Consider the following 7,194-nt stretch of genomic DNA (forward strand, 5'->3'; position numbering starts at 1 on the left):
GTTTGGTTGTTTTATGCTTCAATGATCTGTTGTGGAAATTGAATGAATTGTGGTCTTCAGATTGTAATGTTGTGCTTCAGGAATATCCAAGTCTGAAAATGTATGAAAAGTGATACCTGGAAGAAGGAAGATTGTAGGTCAGCACCTACGTACTAGTATCTTGGCTAGTACAAGAGCAAAGGGGGTTGGAGCTCCCTTCCAAGGAAGTTTGGAGAACGAGAGAAGGTTGAAGCCTTCTGCAGGTTGTAGCCTGCGTACTGGTATAAGGCTGCACCAGTACAAAAGATTGTAAACTGAAGTTTCATATTAAGAAAGATAGAGACAACTTGCAGCAGGTGGTTTTCACCCACATTGGGTTTCCACCTTATATCTTGGTGTTCATGTGTGTGGCTTTTTATCTGTTCTGTTATACTGCACATGTTTACTGTTAATATGATGAATAATGTCCTGATGCACTTAATTGAAGAATAAGCTAACTAAATTGTGAGTTTTCTGCTTATACGCTGTTTTACTTCGTCACAGTAGCGTGTACACGCTGGTTCACTTAACTGAAGTAGCGTATATGTTTCTGGGCATTTAAAAGTTTGATTAATCTGATAATACTGATTCACCCCCCCCCTCTCAGTATTATTTCCAACACCAGATGCTCCCGAAAAATGGCTGCCTAAATTTAATCCAGATAACGGAACCCAAGCTGAAGAACATATTAACAATTTTATGTTAGCAGTTAACTTAAAAGGAGTGACAGAGCAAGATGTTGTTGTAAGACTTTTCCCCTACACTTTACAAGGATCAGCAGGATCCTGGTATTTTTCCTTACCTTCTGGTTCAATTACCAGTTGGAACACATGCCAAGAGCAGTTTCTTACCAAGTATGGAGATGATAGGTCCTTAGCTACTTTAATAAACGATCTCTCCAACTTGAGGATAGAGCATAGGGAACCAATAAAGGAGTTTAATGCCAGATTTAATAAACTCCTGAATAAAATCCCTACCGATTCTAAACCAAGTGAACAAATCCGAAGCGAATGGTATATTACCGCCTTACCTGCCAACATAGCTATTTTTGTAGACAGGGCTGGGAAACCTACCTTAGCTGAAAACATGAAAGAAGCACTTGCTGTTGAAAAGCGCATTAATGCTCTTGAGAAGAAAGTTGCTCTAGAAGATCAAAAAGCCAAAAAAGTCTCGTTTAAAGAAGATTCCAAGAAGAAAACCCCAAAGGACCCCTATGACATGGAAGGTTTACAAAAGGTCCTTAAAACATTGTCTAACGAAATGGTTGATATCAAGAAGCAGGTGGCCGAAACCTCAAATAAAAGACCATTTAGAACTTACAAGAAAACTGAATCAAAGCCACCCAACGTCATATCTAACGCAGATTCAGACCAAGAAGAAGAGGAAGAGGAAACGACTTCACAAACCGATGATGAAGAAGATGTAGCTGAATGCCATGGAATGTGGGATTTTATACTCCCAAACTCTGATACTGAGAATGAAGAAGAAGCCTTTCCGGTTACTACAAGAAGTGAAAGTACTTCTGAACTTCCCCAGGCAACCTCGAAGAAGAGAAGCGCAGGTGCTGCTACAGCAAAGGAAAAAGTTCCCCCTAAGAAGTCGCCTGTAGTAGCCCCCCAAAACCAGCCTTCAACTTCTAATACTCCTTCAACATCCAAGACATTAGTGATATCTGACTCAATGGAGTATAATATTGTTGATGATATGAAGAAAACTAAGGCAAATATAACTATGTTTGAGCTTAGCAAATTAAAACATCAACAAAAATTACTTCTCAAAGAATTAAATGCTGTTCCCTCTACTCCCCTTCCCAGTACAAGAGCTGCCAACGATCAAGGCCAGCCTCCTGCAGGTATGGTTGAAGCTACCGATTCAGTTCTAATTGGAGATAAATCAAATTCTCACACTCCACCCTTCCTGCTGACGTACGAGATTTATAATAGAAACCTGCACAATTGTTTAATTGATTCAGGGGCTTCATCTAATATAATGCCAGCTTCAGTTTGTTCTAAACTAAACATTGAACCACAGAATTCAGCCACTCATATTGTGCAGTTGGATAGGACTAAAGTGCAGGTAGTGGGTGAAATTAATTCTGTAACCATCAGGTTGTCTGCCGACCCCAGGGTTGTCCAGAGAATTGATATTTTAATTGCCGACATACCTGAATTTTATGGTTTAATATTGAGCAGAGATTGGTCCGAAAAACTGCACGGGTATATTTCTACAGATTGGTCACATATGTGGCTTCCCTACAAGGGAAAGCCAAATCAAATAAGGATCGACCGTGAGAAACATATGACCCACACAGTTACTGAATTTGAGCAAGAAAACCAACCTGTGGCATTCAACAACAACATTTTGGGGAACTATTCGGCAGAATCATTCTTTGGCAACTTTGCTGCCCAACCATCTCCTTTTTCAGTCAATCATTTTACATCTCAAATAGAAAATTTTTCACAAACTGATAGGTCCAGATGTTTTAATGATGCTGAGAAAAATGTAGATACTTTTGTTAATATTCCTTTATTTTGGTCTCTGTATTTTGATGGCTCTAAGTCCACTGAAGGTTCAGGAGCAGGATGTATATTGGTTAGTCCGCAAGGAAAAAAGACATTGTTGTCTTGTAGGTTAGAGTTTGAGTGCACTAATAATACAGCCGAATATGAAGCTTTAATCCAAGGATTATACAAAGCAATCGGCCTGGAGGTGCGATATCTAAAGGTATTCGGCGATTCGGAAATCATTGTCAAACAGGTTAGAAATGCAATTCATTGCATTTCGACTCACCTTAAACATTGCCAATCGCTCGTTCAAGAGCTTACCTCACACTTTCTGGCATTCAACATTTCTTCTATACCTCGATCTCAAAATTCCGCCGCAGATTTACTAGCTAATGTAGCTTCAAAGCTTCTACCTTCTGAAGACTACAACCTTGATAGATTTTCTGTAGAATTACTTTTCAGACCTTCAATTCCTGACAATGTCACTAATTGGAGAGTATTTAATCATGATGATGATATTTTGCAATTTTTAAGTTCTGAGAAATCTTATGATAAGCAAGTTATTGAGGAAGATGATCATGATTCCCAGATGAAAGAAGTGCCCAAAGAAAATTTGATCCCTAAACCAGTGGTAAAATTAGAAGAACTTTATGATATCAAAGACAGGTTTAAACCTGTAATTAATAAAAAGCTTCAGAGTTCTACCCTTAGGTTTGAATTGATAAATCTAGGAACCAATGAGTCTCCTCAAAACATCAATTTAGGAACAGGACTATCTCAGAAGGAAAACAAAGCATTTATTAAATTGTTAAGAAAAAACAAACAGGTTTTTGCTTGGAAATATGATGACTTAAAGACATATGATACATCTATTATCCAGCATACCATTCCTATGCTTCCTGATCAGAAACCGATTCAGCAAAAGTTAAGAAAAATACATCCAAGTTTGGAGAGCCAGATAAAGTCGGAACTTAACAAGCTCTTGAAAGCCAAGATTATCTTTCCAGTCCGACATTCAAACTGGGTCTCTAATATGGTGCCAGTTAGAAAGAAAAATGGCGACACTCGAATTTGTATTGATTTCAGGAATTTGAACAAAGCGAGCTTAAAAGACAACTTCCCATTGCCTACTATGGAGCAAATTCTCCAATCGGTGGCAGGTTCTGAATTGATGTCTTTTCTAGACGGTTTTTCAGGGTACAATCAAGTTCTGGTACATCCTGATGACCAGCTTAAAACTACATTCAGAACAAAATGGGGAACCTATGCATATCAGAAAATGCCTTTTGGTCTTATAAATGCCGGAGCGACATTTCAGAGAGCTATGGACATGGCCTTCAGAGGGTTAATTAATCGATCAGTAGTCGTCTATCTAGACGATATTACTGTGTATTCTAAGAAGAGAGATAATCATTTGCACGACTTAAATTAGATCTTTCAGCGATGCAAAAGATATGGTATTTCTCTAAACCCAAAGAAGTCCTTCTTTGCCCTTAACCAAGGAAAACTCTTAGGCTTTATAGTATCCAAAGATGGTATTTATATTGATCCTGATCGGATTAATGAAATTTCTGAAATCCCTTTCCCACATAACAAAAAATCAATGCAGTCATTTGGGTCAGATTAATTTTGTCAAACGATTTGTTCCAGATTTTTCGCAGATTGTATTACCACTTCAGACAATGATCAAGAAGAATTCAGTCTTCAAATGGGGATCAGAAGAAAAGCAAGCTTTTGATGTTATCAAACAATCAATAATCAATGCCCCAGCCTTGAATACTCCAAATTTTTCTAATCATTTTACACTATATACTATTGCATCCAACACTTCATATGCCGCAGTACTCACACAACTGAATGATAACAACTTAGAAGCACCCATATCATTTTTCAGTTCAAATCTTCAAGGTGCCGAATTGAATTATTCTGATGTGGAGAAACAAGCCTTTGCTGTGTTCAAAGTAGTCAAACATTATAGACCCTTCCTTTTGAAAACCCACACAAAAGTTATAGTTCCTTTCCCAGCGGTAAGACAACTATTAATTCAGAAAGAATTGGGTGAAAAAAGAGCTAATTGGGTTACAACGCTTCAAGAGTATGACTTAGAAATAAAGCCAGCAAAGATTGTTAGGGGTCAAGGTTTTTGCAGGATATTGGCAGGAGCATCAAACATTCACGAATTAAGCGATGAGGATTAGATTGAATCCATCAATCAGATAAGTGTCACTGATTCTGAATCTCAATATGCTGATTTGATATTTTATTTGAAGAACGGTTATGCTCCTCCAAATTTATCTTACAAAAATAAAAGGGCCATTAGGTTAAAAGCTAAGAATTTCACTCTCATTGATGATGTGTTGTTTAAACAAAATTATGATTCTATCCTGTTAAGATGTCTTGAGAAACCTGAAGCTCAAAAGGTTTTGCAGGAGCTACATGATGGACCAGCTGGGGGACATTTTGGAGCTGACACAACAACTCACAAGATTATTCATGCTAGATATTATTGGCCTACTCTATTTAGAGATTGCCATGAGTACGTAAGAAAATGCCTTAATTGCCAAACATCTGGTGGAAGACAACGAAAATCAGCTTTCCCTCTGCAACCTGTCAACATTGAACAGCCATTCGAACAATGGGGATTAGATATCATCGGGGAAATTACTCCACCATCTTCCAAACAACATAGGTATATCCTTACTGCTACTGATTATTTTACTAAATGGGTAGAGGCTATTCCTTTGAAGGCGGCAAATGCAGAGGAACTTATTGAGTTCATTGACCAATTCATCATTACCAGGTTTGGTGTTCCAAACGCTCTTGTTTTTTATAACGCTTCCTATTTCTCAGGAAACGCTATATATGATTTTGCTATTAAAAGGGGGTTTAAACTGAAATATTCTTCCAATTATTATCCCCAGGGAAACGGTTTAGCCGAATCTACTAATAAGAATCTCATCAAAATCATTAAGCGAACTGTTGAACAGAATCATAGAAACTGGCATAAATCTTTGGTCTTTGCATTATGGGCTGATAGAATAACACAAAAGGCTTCTATAGGGACCTCACCTTTCAATCTGGTATATGGAAAAGACACCTTGTTGCCTACAAATCTTGTTCTTCCATCTTTAGCCCTAGTACAGTACATTGAAGAGACTCCTTCTTCTTCTATCCAACTTAGACATGACCAAATTCTCAAATTAGAAGAAGAGAGGGAAAAAGCCAGAATCACTCATGCCAGACATCAACAAATCATCAAAGCATCCTTCGACTCAGCATCATCCGGTTCCAAACAACTTCAAGTTGGTGACTTAGTTCTCAAATGGGACAAGGCCCATGAAGATAAAGGTAAGCATACCAAATTTCAGAAAATGTGGCTTGGACCATTTCAGATCTGTGAAAAGATAGGCCATTCAACTTTTATATTGCAAGACTTATCAGGGTTGAGAGATTCTCTCCCCGTCAATGGCCTGATCCTGAAGAAATTCTTTAATTGAGAAGGTAACCCCTTCTCCTTTTGTAGATTTGCGTAGTTTGTAGGATTGGTAGGAAATAAAACTGTAGAGTATCTCCATTGACCTTTGTTGTGTTTGAGGAAGCTGTCTCACAAAAAATAATATAAATATTTGTTTTTAGATAATAGAACCCTCAATCAAAAGAAATAGTTTCTAGGAAACTAGATATCCTTGTGTTCTGAAACTATAATCTAAATTTTGAAGACTCCTCTCAAGAGGTAAAAGTTCTGAATCATTTTCTGTTTTCAAAACTAGTCTCCAAAGGTTATCTATTAAAAGATAGAAACTAACCCATTTTTAGTATCTTCAACTCTTCACCTGTCATCCATTTGCTCTTAAGGAGAAGATTGTTCACCCCATTCACTAAAGGTTATGATTACTCAGAGTGTAATTCTAAAATATAAAAGATTAAAGATAAGAGGTCTTATCATAAGCCTGCTTACCATGTTCATAGGGAAAAAGGTTAACTGACATTACCAATACTGCCTACCAAAACAGGGTAATGGCTTGAAATTTCAAAACAAGGGGTCTCATCACGAGCCAGGTTGATCAGTTAAATTATTACCAGTGAATGGCATTGTCATAAGCTGGCCACCAAACCAGGACAATGGCTTTTTTATCTTATTAATTACAAAGAAAAACAGATGAAAAATAAAATATGAAAACATTTTATGGATTCATTCTGTTAATCACACTCTTATGTGAATGGAAAAGTGGACAATACTATGGTTAAAAGGTATCCCTGTCGAGACTATAAATGTTTGCTGGCAACAGAGGCTCTACCTATGACAAAGGGGTTAATTATAAAAGCTGATGTGGGAAAGTTTTCTATTTTATCACCATGAACCATTAAAGACTTATTTTTGAAACTTATTATGTATTTGGTTTCTTGAAACTAAATGGGAAGAAGTTAACAAAATGAAGTTCACTTTAGTCAGAACACATGAATATCTAGTTATATTAGAAGTTCTCCTTCTGATTGAGTTTCTATTTTTGAAAAGCTTGAGTGTTTGTATTAATTTCAGAGATAACTGGTTCTACCAACGAATCACCAATTGTTGTGCCCTACAACAACCCCCCATTTCATATCATCTGTATTCATAACAATCAACATATGAAATGAGTCCCTTTTAAAAAATTAATTGGCATTAATGATT

This window comes from Pinus tabuliformis, chromosome 5_2 (genome assembly GCF_031772625.1).
Source record: "Pinus tabuliformis cultivar Carrire ecotype Pingquan chromosome 5_2, CPIR1, whole genome shotgun sequence".
Classification (NCBI taxonomy): Eukaryota; Viridiplantae; Streptophyta; class Pinopsida; order Pinales; family Pinaceae; genus Pinus; species Pinus tabuliformis.